This window comes from Stenella coeruleoalba, assembly GCF_951394435.1.
Source record: "Stenella coeruleoalba genome assembly, chromosome: 12".
NCBI lineage: Eukaryota > Metazoa > Chordata > Mammalia > Artiodactyla > Delphinidae > Stenella > Stenella coeruleoalba.
Genome location: NC_137158.1, coordinates 35,923,283 through 35,937,502, shown reverse-complemented (window position 1 = coordinate 35,937,502; position 14,220 = coordinate 35,923,283). Strand labels below are relative to the sequence as shown.

At 35.6% G+C, this 14,220-nt stretch overlaps 1 long non-coding RNA gene across 1 annotated transcript in view; it reads left to right on the top strand.

The window, feature by feature from the left end:
* LOC307195582 overlaps positions 1-4,549 on the top strand; it is a 271,076-nt gene extending 266,527 nt beyond the window's left edge. Inside the window, exon 5 of the long non-coding RNA XR_013830868.1 lies at positions 4,174-4,549. This is a non-coding gene — a long non-coding RNA (uncharacterized lncRNA). The remainder of the gene's footprint in view (positions 1-4,173) is intronic.
* Positions 4,550-14,220: the final 9,671 nt, after the last annotated feature.

Below are 14,220 nucleotides of genomic sequence, written 5' to 3'. Positions count from 1 at the left end.
TGTCAAAGTGTATAAAAGGGAGCAGAGAAATGGGGGTATAGCTGGAAGGGAATGTGGGAGTTAAAAAAAAGGTTTTTGTTGTTGTTTCTGGTTTTTGCAATTGATGGAAATGATCCAGTAGAAAGAGAAAAATTGACGAGTTGGGAGAAAGAAAGAAGATGGCTTGAGCCATGTTTTTTAGTAGATGATAAGATATAGAATCCATTGCACAGTTGAAAGTGTTGGCCTTAGACTGGGGTATAGAAAGGTAACCTATAGTGAAGAGAGAAAACAGTTTGTGTCTAGATGCTGGCAAATGTCTAGATTTGATGGAAGGAGATAATTAATGTTCTTTTAAAGATTGCCTCAGTTTTATAATTGGATTAATAATCAAGGCCATCATTTAAGAATCAGAACCGGCTAGGAGGTTTTATCGATTTGAGGAAAGAAAAGAAGAATTTACATAATAGCCTAGAGCAGGAGTCAGCAAACTGTGGGCCACGGGCCAAATCCAGACTGTTTCCTGATTTTGTAGGCGAAATTATATTGGCACACAGCCACGCTCATTCTTCACATATTGTCCATGGCTTAGCTGAGTAGTTATGACGGAGACCATATGGTTCACAAAGAATAAAGTATTTAATATCTGGCCTTTATTGAAAAAGTTTGCTGACCCCTCGTCTAGAAACTTAGAGAGTGGACCATGCTAATCAACATCAAAGCCCTTCTTGAATTCAAGTGAGAATGGTCTAGATGGCTGCAGACTTTTTCCTAGATTCATTTACCTATACAGGTGCCCAGGCAGAGTAGAGGGAGAATTGATTTTAACCAGGACTGTGTTTGTGCCAAACAAGTACAACGAAGAAAGAGAAGGCCGAGGAGGGATCAAATGATTAACCCTATTATATGATTATGTACCTGGTTACATGGTTATGGGTTTTACATGAGAACATTCACTTGATTGGTAATAATTCACCAGGCTGTACATATATAGTATGTATATTCTAGTAAGCATGCTATAATTCAATAAAAAGTTAAAAATAATTAAATATGGAATTTAACTTGGGAAAGGAGGGCAAGGAGGAAATCAGGGAGATGAGGACTGTATCAATAGATCTAGGTCATAGTGGGGTTGAAAAATTGTTGAAGATTATATAATAAAAGAACTGCATTGTAAAGGTAAGCAGTTGTAGATAGTGTTCGTATTAGTTTGCTAAGGCTGCCATAACAAAATACTAGACTGGATGTCTTAAACGACAGAAATTTATTTTTTTTTCACAGTTACGGAGGCTTGAAGTCCAAGGTTGTTATTGACAGGGTCTTTTTGTTTTGTTTTTTTTATTCTGAGACCTCTATCTTTGACTTACAGATAGCCATCTTCTTCTGTCTCTACATGGTGTGTTTTCTGAAATTCAGATATCTGTGTCTTAATCTGTTCTTATAAGGATGCCATAATACTGGATTAGGGCCTACCCATATGATTTCCTTTTACCTTAATTACCTCCTTAAGGGCCCTGTCTCCAACTACAGTCACATTTAAAGGCCCTATCGCCAAATACAGTACTGAGGGTTAGGACTTCAGCATATGAATGTGGGTGGTGAGAGCATAATTCAGCCCATAATAGTGAGGGGTGCTTAAAATTAAGACTGGAGGAAAATTATTATAAAATAGCAAGGTCTAGGGTGTGATTATGGAAGAGAAGAGCTGAGGTGGTATGCAGGGCAAGATCATTGGAAGAGAAGTGTTCAAGGAATGGTCTTCTTTGTGTATAATGATGTCGCCTATAATTAATACAGGAAGTGTCAGAAGAATTGACAGTAAGTGGAAGCTAAAATATAACTGGGAATGATCCATGAGCAAAGAAAAAAATATCTTTGGGGTGTAATGATATGGAACAATGACATGAAATTCACCGTTGTTTACTTTTGAAAATATAGAAGGAGAATGGTCTGAGAGCAGCAATGGGAAGCAAAGAGAGCACTTACCCTCAAAATCCAGGACCATTAGTATGTGACTTGTGGGAAAAATGATCCACCAGTTGAGAAGGCCACAAGTGGGAAGAATCAGGGAAGTCATGTACCAAAGGATGATGGGAATAATCAGAGAAGTGATTGAGGGTCTAATGCCATTGAGATGTTTTAGAAATACAGTGGTAACACTGTAAATACTTAGAGACATATATGTATATGTATGTATACATACACACACACACATAGATATATGTGCATATATACATATATGTACACAAACATAGACACAGACATATAAGTATGTCATAACATATGTGTGTGTGTATATATATATATAAATGATTTTGCATGTGTGAGCCAGAATGGACACTTTTCCAAAATATCTTACATATGTCCCTGTTGTAATTAAGTAGTATAGTTAAAGAGCTTCAGGAGGAATATTAACTACTGGGCAACTCCAGGAAGTGCTGAGGTGAGTTGGCATACAGTGACACTTTTCCACCAAAGTCTATTAGGGCTTTTTGTTTCTTCCCACTCTTATCGCTTATATCTTGGTGACTTCCCATGCATGCTGCCTCACTGCTAGTATGCTGTTAACTGTAGTTTCCCTCCCCACTTTTTAATTTCAAGGAAAAACTAAAATGTAGACAGTTAATAGTAGAGAACAGATGACCCCATCTCAGAATTGGGGTAAATTCAAGAACAACTCAGAACCGGCCTAGACCTTCTCATAGTAAGCCAAGTGCCAAAAGATTGTGGCAACATTTTTCTTTTTGTCAAACATTTTAACTCTGCTTCCTTCTGTGCATTATGAAGTTTTCAGATCTTGGTTGGTTGAGTTTGCTGATTGACCCCTAGGTACCATTTAAACCAAAAGCAATAAAATCATAAATGAGTATACGTGTTCTAAAAACAGCACGAGTGAAGCAACTCCTTGAAAAATCAAAGCCAATTATTCCTTATAGAATTTATATAAAGCATTAAAAAAGGAAAAAGCAAAGATTATTTTAAACATTCAAAAATTATAATTTATATTTCAGTTAAACTGTTCTCAGGAAACAATATAGATATTTTATAGCAGCTCTTTACAAAGGTTTTTAAGGCTATAAATTGTTGCTTAATACATCAGAATATAATTATTTGAGATGACTGAGAGTAGGTATTCCCCTCTTCTTTCTTAAATGCTCTATTATAGAAAAAGTTTGTAATAAGGATATTTATATTTTTATAACTAAAATCAACAATGTGTTGTTTTAAGAATTTTTAGAATTTATTTAAAACCACAGTTGTCTGATGCGTAATAAGCAGAAATCTCGTTGAGACTGCTAAATAAAGTTCTCAGCAAAATTTTAACTTCTTTGACAATTTCTATCTTTCAACTAAGTAATTAGCACTCTAAAATTATTTTTCCCTTGTTTAGCCTCTACACGTTGAACCACATGAATCTGCTTGCTCAATATTTTTTTCTGTTTTTATATCTCAACACAGAAGCAGGCAGCCTTGTTGAAAGTACAGATGTTCTCAAAATAATCATGTTCCAGACATGGGGAGAATGGAGAGTCTCAATGGATTTGAAATATTTTCTAAAATTGGATCAGAAACTTTTTTTTTTAGCACATTTTAGCCTCCCAAAGTAGAAGCTTAAAGGATTGAGAATAGATCCACTTGTCTCCTCTCCTATTAAAATGGCAGCATTCCTGTTGTGCTAAATAATAGGTTGCTTCGCTAAGCTGAAAAACTAGTTCTGTTCGTTTTGTTTAAAAGAGTACACCTAGAGTCAGGATATAGAGCCCTACTTTTGATGCTCATTTGGAATTTGTATACTAGAAGAGAAAAACGTGAGCAATAATGCATTAGTTTTGGTGTAAATCCTAATATACTTCATCTGTTTTCTTCTCTGTTTCTTGTATAAGATTTATTTGGCTCAAGTCTACTCTTACCTTTAATCTCTAAATTTTGTTTCTTCCTCTTGAATTTGTTTCTAGTTTTGGATGAATTTTAGCGCAAATCATATTGCATGTAATTTTTTTAGTTTTGCTCAATTATGTGTTAAAATTGGAAACTCCATATATAACTGCATGCATAACTATCCCAAATCTGTTTTTCTACCTTTAAATCATCAGAAAGATAAATCACTAATTCGTATATATTTTTTCTATATTAGCTATCTTTTTAAAATTTGTGGTTTTATAAAAAATCTGCTTATCCTTTTTATTTCCTTAGGAGTTTTGCCATGTGAATAATCTTAAATACTATATGAATGGACATAGAGAGGATTGTTGGAGGAGGTCATCAAGAAGACATGACCACTGGTTGACATGCGAGATGGACCTGGGCAGTCAGAGGCTCCTCACCCCTTCCTTCCCCTTGGAATGTAAGTTCTGCCTGTGGTTCCCACAGTGGGAGTCGTTTTCAAGGATGCAACCTTGAGAGAGCAACGTGATGTTGAAACCATCTGGACTGAATATGTGACTGAGCCCACTTAAGGCCTCTATATAAAGTTTTAAGATTCTGGCAGGTGAGTGTGGAGATCGACTCATCTTGTGGCCGCCCAAGACAAGCCTGGTAAGTAAGTTTCCTTGCTTATGAAACCTGCCACCTACCAGTCAGGAGTGGTCTGCCTCTTCCTTTGGTTTCTCTTTGCCCTCCATGTATGAGGGCCAGTTTGTGAACCATCAAGGATAACTACCAATAATTTGTGCATCAGTGGGTCTGCCATGAGCAGAGGTTTTCCTCTGCTGATCAAAATACATATGTAGAATAAAGCCTGTGTTAACGGGACGGAGTACTTAAATCCTTTGCTCTGACTCTCTCTGACTGTGATTCTATCAGTTTACATGATAAGAAGTTGCTGTAGCAGTTTGCCAGCTTTTTCTAACGTACAACATATATTTTATCTTTCCAGCTGATGTATGTAATAGAAGACAGAGGCTATGTGTTACTTTTTGTACTCTTAGAGTATCCTCAGAAGCATTCAATAAATAGGGCTGACTATATTTACATTTTAAAATTTGCCTATTAAAATATCTTATTAATTTCTGTTGGTAAAAATCTTATTAATATCTCTTAGGAAATTACATGATCTGAATCTATCTGGTAAGTAAAACTATCACTATTAAGGAGAGCATGCTATCGAAGTCATGCCCTGCAGTACTCTCACCTAGTATTAATACTGCTAGTGAATATATCCTGTACTGACTGAACGTAATTCTAAACAAAACTGTGTAATCTCAATAAAAGAGAAATCCTCCTTTTCTGAGAAAAACCTGACTGTGGAAGTATATCTGGGCTGTGTGAACACTAGTAATACCAAGTATTAGACATGCTGTTAAACCATGTGTGTTTATATCGTTTACGTTTTTGTAACATTTTTCATGGTTCCAAATAGTCTTTAAATTGGTATTTTTGTGTTTTAAGTATGTTAAAATTAGTTTGATTTCTACCTGAAATATCTAGGGACCTTCAGGGATTTATCTCTACCTCCTTATTCTTTAGTATTTCTGGAATCTAAATAATATACAGAAGTCAAAAAACAATCTTGCAGTATTTTTATGCTGTTTATTATGTATATGATACATATATAATACATATTAACTTCTCTATAAATAATTTATATTGATAAGCTATAGTTCAAATATTGAAAAGTCTTCCCTAAAAAGAATGACTCCTCTTGGGACGTGTACAAAATATTTCATCAATAATTTTCTTTATGTTTAGTGCTTTTTGTGAGCTCTGCAACCTGAGTCGGTTATACAAAGAACAGCAACTTCTTGAATATAGAAGATTCTGCAACTCCAGGTAACATAGTCTTTCCAGAAATCAACTATAGGTCATGTTCGCTTATCCCATGCCATCTAAATACCTCATTCAAGAGTGTGAAAGAATATAGCAATCATTCTATATAGTTACAATCAAGGAAAAGAAAGTTATGGCCAGCTGAGAAACAATGCCCTGCCTTCCAACCCACACCAAATGAAAAGGTGTGTCCAGGTGTAAGTAAACAAACATAAATTGTGGTTGGTTAGAATGGGACTTAAGTGTAGAGCAGAAGTTTTGTTTCAATATGAAGCATGGCTCAAAACCATTGGTTTTTAGGGAGGGTGGAAAGGGAAGTTCAATTTGCAATGGGGTCTGGGATCTGATTAGATTATATTGATGGGGATGGAGGAAAGAGCCAGTGAAAAGGCCTAAGAGGGATATTCTGCAGGTACTGATATGGGAGAGGTACAGGAGGTCTGGTATGGCTTAAATATTTCATGAGTTATCTGGTAATCAAAGTGAGGCATTGTGTGTGGGCTGCTTTTAGGAAAACAACTTGTTCAAATTGTAGACAAATCAAGGAATGCAACTCAGACTACTAGGGCAAGTGGCTTTTGAAAGGGCACTTTCAGGGCCCCCAAGAAGTAACTGGAATTCAGGGCAGACCAAAGTGAAGAACATGAATAGTAATTAAAAACAAAATAAAACAGAGAAACGAGGCAAGACAGGGTCAGTTATTTCTCAGGTCCCTGGGAGTATTGTTTAAATGGGTATATTTGGCTCCCTTACCTATATGATAAGGGATATTAGGGGAGGATGGAATGAAAGAGAAAACCTGGAGCTTCCCAGGGTTCACTCCAAACTTGGTAAACCCAATGCAATAACGTGTGTCTGGGAAAAAAATAATGCAAATTATCAAAGACTTGAGGGATGCCAATCAGGTTCCCATTTAGCTCATCGTTTTTTAAAATTCAGAAGACATATAGGTCCTAGAGAATGACAACACATTTTTATTAATTAAACAATACCAATTAAGTAGTTATGTGAAAGTCATAGTTTTCTGGGATATATACACCTAAAAACACAAAGACACCATAATATAAAAATAAGGAATTTGTGTAAAAAGGCAATAAGTGCAATGGAAAAATAAGATGTGGGTGAGATAATAAGGATTAAGGAGAGTCAACTGTTGGAATTTGGGGGAAAGATTGGTTTGCAATTTTTTTAAGGATGGATATATTACATAATTATGTTTAAAAGGTTTTTTCACAATATAAAATTGATATAAAATCTTTATAGAACATTTAGAATGCATATAAAAAGGTGAAATAAAAATAAAATTACCACAAGTTCAGATATCCAAAAAGAAACTTCCTGTTTTCTTCTTTTTTCCTTTTTTTTTGCTTGTTTTATATTAGAAGATATGATTTATAGTCCACTTTTTATAAACCTTCTGCAAATATATTTTATTGGACTTTTAAAAAATTTATTTATTTATTTGGCTGCACTGGGTCTTAGTTGTGGCACACAGGCTTTTTAATGTTACAGATATAATGTTTTACCATGAGATATTTCTTTTCTCATAAAACATGTTATAATGTAGTAACCAAAAATTTCATTTAAAGTCTCCTTCTCCACTTTCTTCAGTGGTCCTAAGTTGTATGAGCTGTTTGTATATTTTGAATATTAACCCCTTGTCAGTCACATCATTTGCAAATATTTCCTTCCATTCCATAGGTTGTCATTTTGTTTCATTGATGGGTTCCTTTGCTGTGCAAAAGCTTTTAAGTTTGATTAGGTCCATTTGTTTATTTTTGCTTTTATTTCTTTTGCCTTGGGAAACTGAGAAAATATTGCTTCAATTTATGTCAGAGACTGTTTTGTCTGTGTCATCTTCTAGGAGTTTTATGGTATTATGTCTTATATTTAGTCTTTAAACCATTTTGAGTTTATTTTTGTATATGGCGTGAGGGAGTGTTCTAATTTCATTGATTTACATGAGGCTGTCCAGCTTTCCCAACACCACTTGCTTAAGAGACGGTCTTTTCTCCATTGTAGATTCTTGCCTCATTTGTTTTAGATTAATTGACCGTAGGTATGTGGGTTTCTTTCTGGGCTCTGTATTCTGTTCCATTGATCTATATATTTGTTTTTGTGCCAATACCATGCTGTTTTGATTACTGTAGCTTTGTAGTATTGTCTGAACTCTGGGAGGTTTATGCCTCCATATTTGTTCTTTTTCCTCAGGATTGCTTTGGCAATTCTGGGTCTTTTCTGGCTCAGTATACATTCTAGTATTGTTTGTTCTAGTTCTGTAAAAAAATGTCATGGGTATTTTGATAAGGATCACATTAAATCTGTAGATTACCTTGGGTAGTATGACCATTTTAAGGTGGGTAGGGATAAATAAGGAGTATCAGAATAACAGATACAAACTACTATACATAAAATAGATAAGCAACAAATATTTATTGTATAGCACAGAGAACTATATTCAATATCTTGTAATAAGCTATAATGGGAAACATTCTGAAAAAAGAATCTATATCTATACCTGAATCACTTTGCCATACACCTGAAACTAACACAATATTGTAAATCAACGGTACTTCAATAAAAAATATTTTTAAAAAGAGGAACTGCAAAAGGAAACTAAAAATGAGTATAGCTATCAGGATTTGTAGAAGAAGAAAAGTTTTTTAAGCTGGAAAAAATAATACTTTTTTTTTTTTTGGTGAGGGAGGTAATTATGTAGAGAGGAACAAAAAGGAATTGTAGGAAATATTGGGATAATGTTGTTGAGTTGGCAAAACAAATACGATCTGATTTAAAAGTGAAATGATTAAGGTCTGAAGAGACATCTCACCGAAGAAGATAAATGGATGACAAATAAGCATATGAAAAGATAACAGTATGAGAGACCACTACATACCTACTAGAATGGCTAAAATTCAACACACTAACAAAGCCAATTCTTGTGAGGATATTGAGCAATTCATTCTTTGCTGGTGGGACCACCAAATGGTATATCCACTTTGAAAGACAGTTTGGCAAATTCTACAGAGCTAAACATAGGCTTCCATAAGATCCAGCGATCTTACTTCTAGATTTTTACCCAAATGAGGTGAAAACTTCTGTACACACAAAAACCTGCACATGAATGTTTACAGCAGCTTTATTCATAACTGCCAAAACTTGGAAGGAAACATGATACTGTGATGGTACATATAGGCCTGTGCATTTGTCAAAACCTATAAAACTACAACACAAAGAGTGAACTCTAATGTAAACCATGAACTTTAGTTAATAATAGTACGTTGAGGTTGTTTCACCAGTTATAATAAATGAACCAGTGTAGTGCAAGATGTTAATAATAGGAGAAACTGTGGGGAGGTGGTGAGTATATATACAAATTCTTTGGAACTTCTGAGTATTTTTTCTGTAAATTTAAAACTGCTCAAAAAATTACTATTCAAGGATGAAAAAATAAACCTAGAATTATAAAAATATTAAATAGAAAAGGAGGGATTATCTTCTGATACAAGCAGAGATCTCTGGTAAGAGTTGGGAAATCGCATTCAGGTGCAGATGCTGATAAATGAGATATGAGGATGAGAGATAGTGGAAATTATGTTTTGATTGGTTCAAATTTTTCAGTAAAATCAGTAGAAAGTTTTAATCTCAGAGTCGGAATATTTAAGTATTAGAACTTTGAGATAAGAAAAGAATATATGAAATAATCTCCTAAGAGTAGAAAAATCAATGCATAAGGCAAGTATAGGATAAATGCAATGCAATTAAGGGCCCAGTTGACATCTGTGCTTTTAATTTTAAAGCAAGAGCAGTCAATGTGGTTTTGTATGAGGTTTTTCTTTCCTCCAAGCTTACTGAGATGTATGCTGCATTTGTAGACTAGACAGACTTTGGATTTAACCAGAGTTGTGGTTTTGCACGCAAATATGATAAAACTGTGAGAGGGTAAGGAAGAAGAAAGTGTATGAAAGAGTAATTTTTATGAATTACCATGCGTATTAGCTTGCTAGAGCTGCTGTAACCAAATAGCACAGACTGAGTGGCTTAAACAACAGAAATTTATTTTTTCACTGTCTGGATGCCAGAAGTCCAAGATCAAGGTATAGTCAAGTTCTGTTTCTCTTGAGGCCTCTCTCACGGTTCAGTCAAGCTCTTTGCCACTTCATTACAAGTTGATCTTCCTCCGGTTTCCAAAAACATGTTCTGCATTTCCATCTGAGATTTAACCAGAATCACCTTTAATTTCCATATTTCTACTAACAGTCTCTTCAAAGCAATCTAGACTTTTTTCTGACATGCAACTCAAAACTCTTCCAGCCTCTACCTCTTACCCAGCTCCAAAGTGACTTCCACGTTTTTCGGGATTTGTTACTGCAGTGCCCCACTTCTTGATACCAAAATCTATATTAGTTTGTTGGGTTGCCATAACAGAGTACCACAGACGAGATGGCTTAGACAGTAGAAATTTATTTTCTCATAGTTCTGGAGGCTAGAAATTCAAGATCAAGGTGTTGGTAAATTTGGTTTCTCCTGAGGCCTCTCTTCTTGACTTGCAGATGGCCCACCTTTTTGCTGTGTCCTCATAGAGTCTTTCCTCTGTGCATATACATCCCTGGGGTCATTTGTGTATGTCGAAATTTCCTCATAAGGACAACAGTCAAACTGGATTAAGGCCCACACATATGATCTCATTTAATCTTAATTACCTCTTAAAAGGCCCTATCTTCCAATACAGTCACATTCTGGGATGCTGGAAGTTAGGCCTTCAGCATATGGATTTTAGGGGCCCACAATTCAGCCCATAATGCCATATAATTTAAGCTTGGGAAGAAGGGGGAAAAGGCCATTCAACAGAAGATAGACAGTGAAAAAATAATAGAATCCATGGATTGGAGGTCATCTTAATGTCAAAGGATTGGTACTCAGAGTTTGGATACTTGGAGATGAGATCATGGAGTATTTGCAGTTCTTGATAATGGCATGGTCTAAATATTTCTGCGGAAATGGGCAGCTGACATACAGAGAAATACCAGATCAGTGGGGAAAAGAAGCTCAAGGGCCTGAAAGGCCAAAGCCATTGGAAGGACCATGTAGGTGTACTTTTTTTTTTTTCATGTAGGTGTATTTTGAAATAACAAAGAATTTAAGCATAACTCAGGTAGATTATAGTGTTGGTGAGAAGGGTATAAAATCACTGAGAAATCAGGACTAACATCTTAGGGGTATATGTATGACAACAATCAAGTGTATTTGATGATCCAATTTGATGACATGATATTCAAAACTGGAGGATTTGGGGATAAAGAAGGGAGAATTATATGAACACAGCAATGAACTACAGACCTTTGGAGGCTGGAGAAGTACACAGATACTCCTGCAGAAAAATCAGAGTCCTCAGGGAAGAATTAGGTTTCCTTTAGGGCAAGAAAGTATAGAGAATATCTAAAAAAGAGTTTGATGATGATGTATCATTAATTTTTAGTGTTTTAGGAGTTGGGAAAGGGTGAAATAATGGGGCTGAATAGGGTTCTACTTGAAGTGTTTCAGAAATTAAAGAGGGTTTGAAGGGTTTCAGGAATCGGGGATGAATGGCTCAATAAAGGGCCATATGGACATTAGTGTGAAAAGGTGAGAGAGGACCTAGAATTCTGGGCCCTGCTGTGATGACTAATGTAACAGATTAAAGGTCCTATGTAAATTTTTTTAAGCTTTTTTAAAAAATACATTTATTTATTTTTGGCTGAGTTGGGTCTTCGTTGCTGCGCACGGGCTTTCTCTAGTTGCGGCAAGTGGGGGCCACTCTTCATTGCGGTGTGCGGGCTTCTCATTGCAATGGTTTCTCTTGCTGCGGAGCACGGGCTCTAAGCGCAAGGGCTCAGGAGTTGCAGCACGCGGACTCTAGAGCTCAGGCTCAGTAGTTGTGGTGCACGTGCTTAGTTGCCCCACAGCATGTGGGATCTTCGCGGACAGGAATCAAACCCATGTCCCCAGCATTGGAAGGTGGATTCTTAACCACTGTGCCACCAGGGAAGTCCCAGGTCCTATTTAAATTAATCTTGATAGGTTCAAGGCTGATTGTGGTGGTAAGGCTGTACATAGAAGAGGTGATTTCTATCACTCTCCCTAGGCATGTGTTAATAGTGGCAGAGGTGTCTGGGAAAGTGCAATCTTAATCCTTGTGCCCAAACTTGATACTGGAGATAGAGGTTTTAGGGGAAGATTGTCTTATTCCCAGTATGGGCTTCATGTTGTTTAGTTGGTTCCCACTGCTGTTCTATATGACATCCCTTTATTATAGCTAATCGACAGCACATGCCGCCAGATATACAGCTATTTATCTGGAAAATGTTTGTTTCTTTATTACAAAAACACAGAATAGCAAAAACAGAGGTTGTCCTGCCCTGGTCAGGATAGAAGTATACTTTCTCTTGTTTAAGAGGTTTACTAACTTCTCTGATTTAAGGCTGCAATTTAGTCTAGAGATAAGCTGATTATTTTTGCTCTACTAAAAGTTAAGTGCCCCAAGACATACTGATAGATATGGCAGATTCAAATCTGAGACCCTTTAGAGATATGCTGACACGCATATCTGAAGGGCAAATCTTGGGTTCTTTAAATGCTTTGATTAAAAAGATCCATGTAAAGGACAAGTTGTTATTCCTTATATCCACTACCACTCAGAAAGAGGCATGACTTATGGTGGATTTTCTATGAATTTTGAATGCAAAATATAACATGTTTGTGACCTTTTTACTAAGTGACTTCAAAGTCTGCCTGTTTCCAGTTGGGTCCTTGGTAAAGAAGGTTTTACAAGCTGTTCAGACTGCATTGCAAGAATCCCTGTTTTTTGACATTTTCAGGTCGGGAAGGTCTGTGAAACCTATGGCATATTTTGATAGGGGAAATACAGGAGGAACATGAGGGTTTTAGGACACACAATTATATATTATTTCAGTAAATGACTTTTTTCTTTTGAGAAACAACTCTTAGTTTGCTGGAGGTTCCTATGCAAATTGAATGCCTAACTATAAAGCAATAACTGATGGTAAAATCTAATGTGCCTATCATATGTGTTCTGTGATTTTCTGAGCCCTAAGTGTCGTATATGAAAAACACTCCATCTTCAAGTGAAAGTTATATTTACATGTCTCTATCTCTCTATAAGAGACTAGGAATGATCAGATTCTAAAATCATCCCTTGATGTTATATTATGTTATACATTGATTTATTCTGTCTCTTTCACACTATAAAGGAAGCTTCATGAGAGCAAGGATGCTATCTTGTTTGCAGCATATTGTATCACCAATAATTAGAAAAATATTGACATATATTTTACATTAAAATATATATATATATTTATATCTTTCTTTCTGTCAGTCATCTATCTATCATCACTCTATCAGCTATCATCTATATTGTTGAAAGACTGAGTGAAAGGGGATTACCTAAAGCTAATATTCTGGATCTATGTAGCCTGCATTTACCCAATTACACGTTACTTTCCCTGCAAATCTCGTCTCTAAATCCCTGTTGCTCTTTGTATTTGGTAATAGCTTCAACAGTCATTCTGTCCTATATTCTGCTGAATATGTTAATGAAGGGGGAACTCTGGGAGAGAATAATTAAAAAAAAAAAGTGACTAGCTCTTTCTCCAGAGGGAGCATTTCCAACATCCTCAAGAATCAAATAAAGAGAATTCAACTCCTTATAATAGTCTATGTAAATGTTTTCACCTTTCTCTCATCATTATTTAACATGAATGGTTTTATCTGGAACTTCTAATATACTAATATTATATAGTACAATTAATATTCAGTTTTAAAAATTTCACCCTTCGTGAGATTGCCTTAGTTTGCAATTACATGGCTTGTGTAATTAATTAAGCAGCCACTTTTGAATCCATATATTATTTGACTTTATAACCTCTGATAATGATGATTCTGTTACCTACCATGAAAAATCTTTTGTATAGGCCTAATTTTACCTTTACTGAAATTTACTGTTACCCTTCATTATTGTATTGTAATATACTGCAAGAACAAGCAGAAGATCAATTTTCATTGTATTTTTTGGTAACAAGGATAAAGCCTTTCCATGTTTTCAAACAACATAGTCAAAGAGTCCTAGACAACATTTTTAACAGAGATAAAAAACTGCCATGATGGAATATATCATATTCAAAGAGCTCCCAGAATTTTCTTTCACTGTTCTGAAATACTGGCCTTATTAGATTTTCTGAGCCCCAGTGAATTCTTGCAAACATAGAGTGTCTTCCCGGGCGATTCACATCCATCTAACAAAATCTAAAGTCAAATTGAGTTCACAAGGAGTCTTGTCACATGGGTTGCATTATTCTTGTGGTGTTTCTGTGAGCACACCTATAGTAAATTAGAATAACAACATTAATAATATCAAATAGCATCTTTGTGAGCCTACTATGTACCAGATGCTGTTAAACATTTTACATTTATCATTTT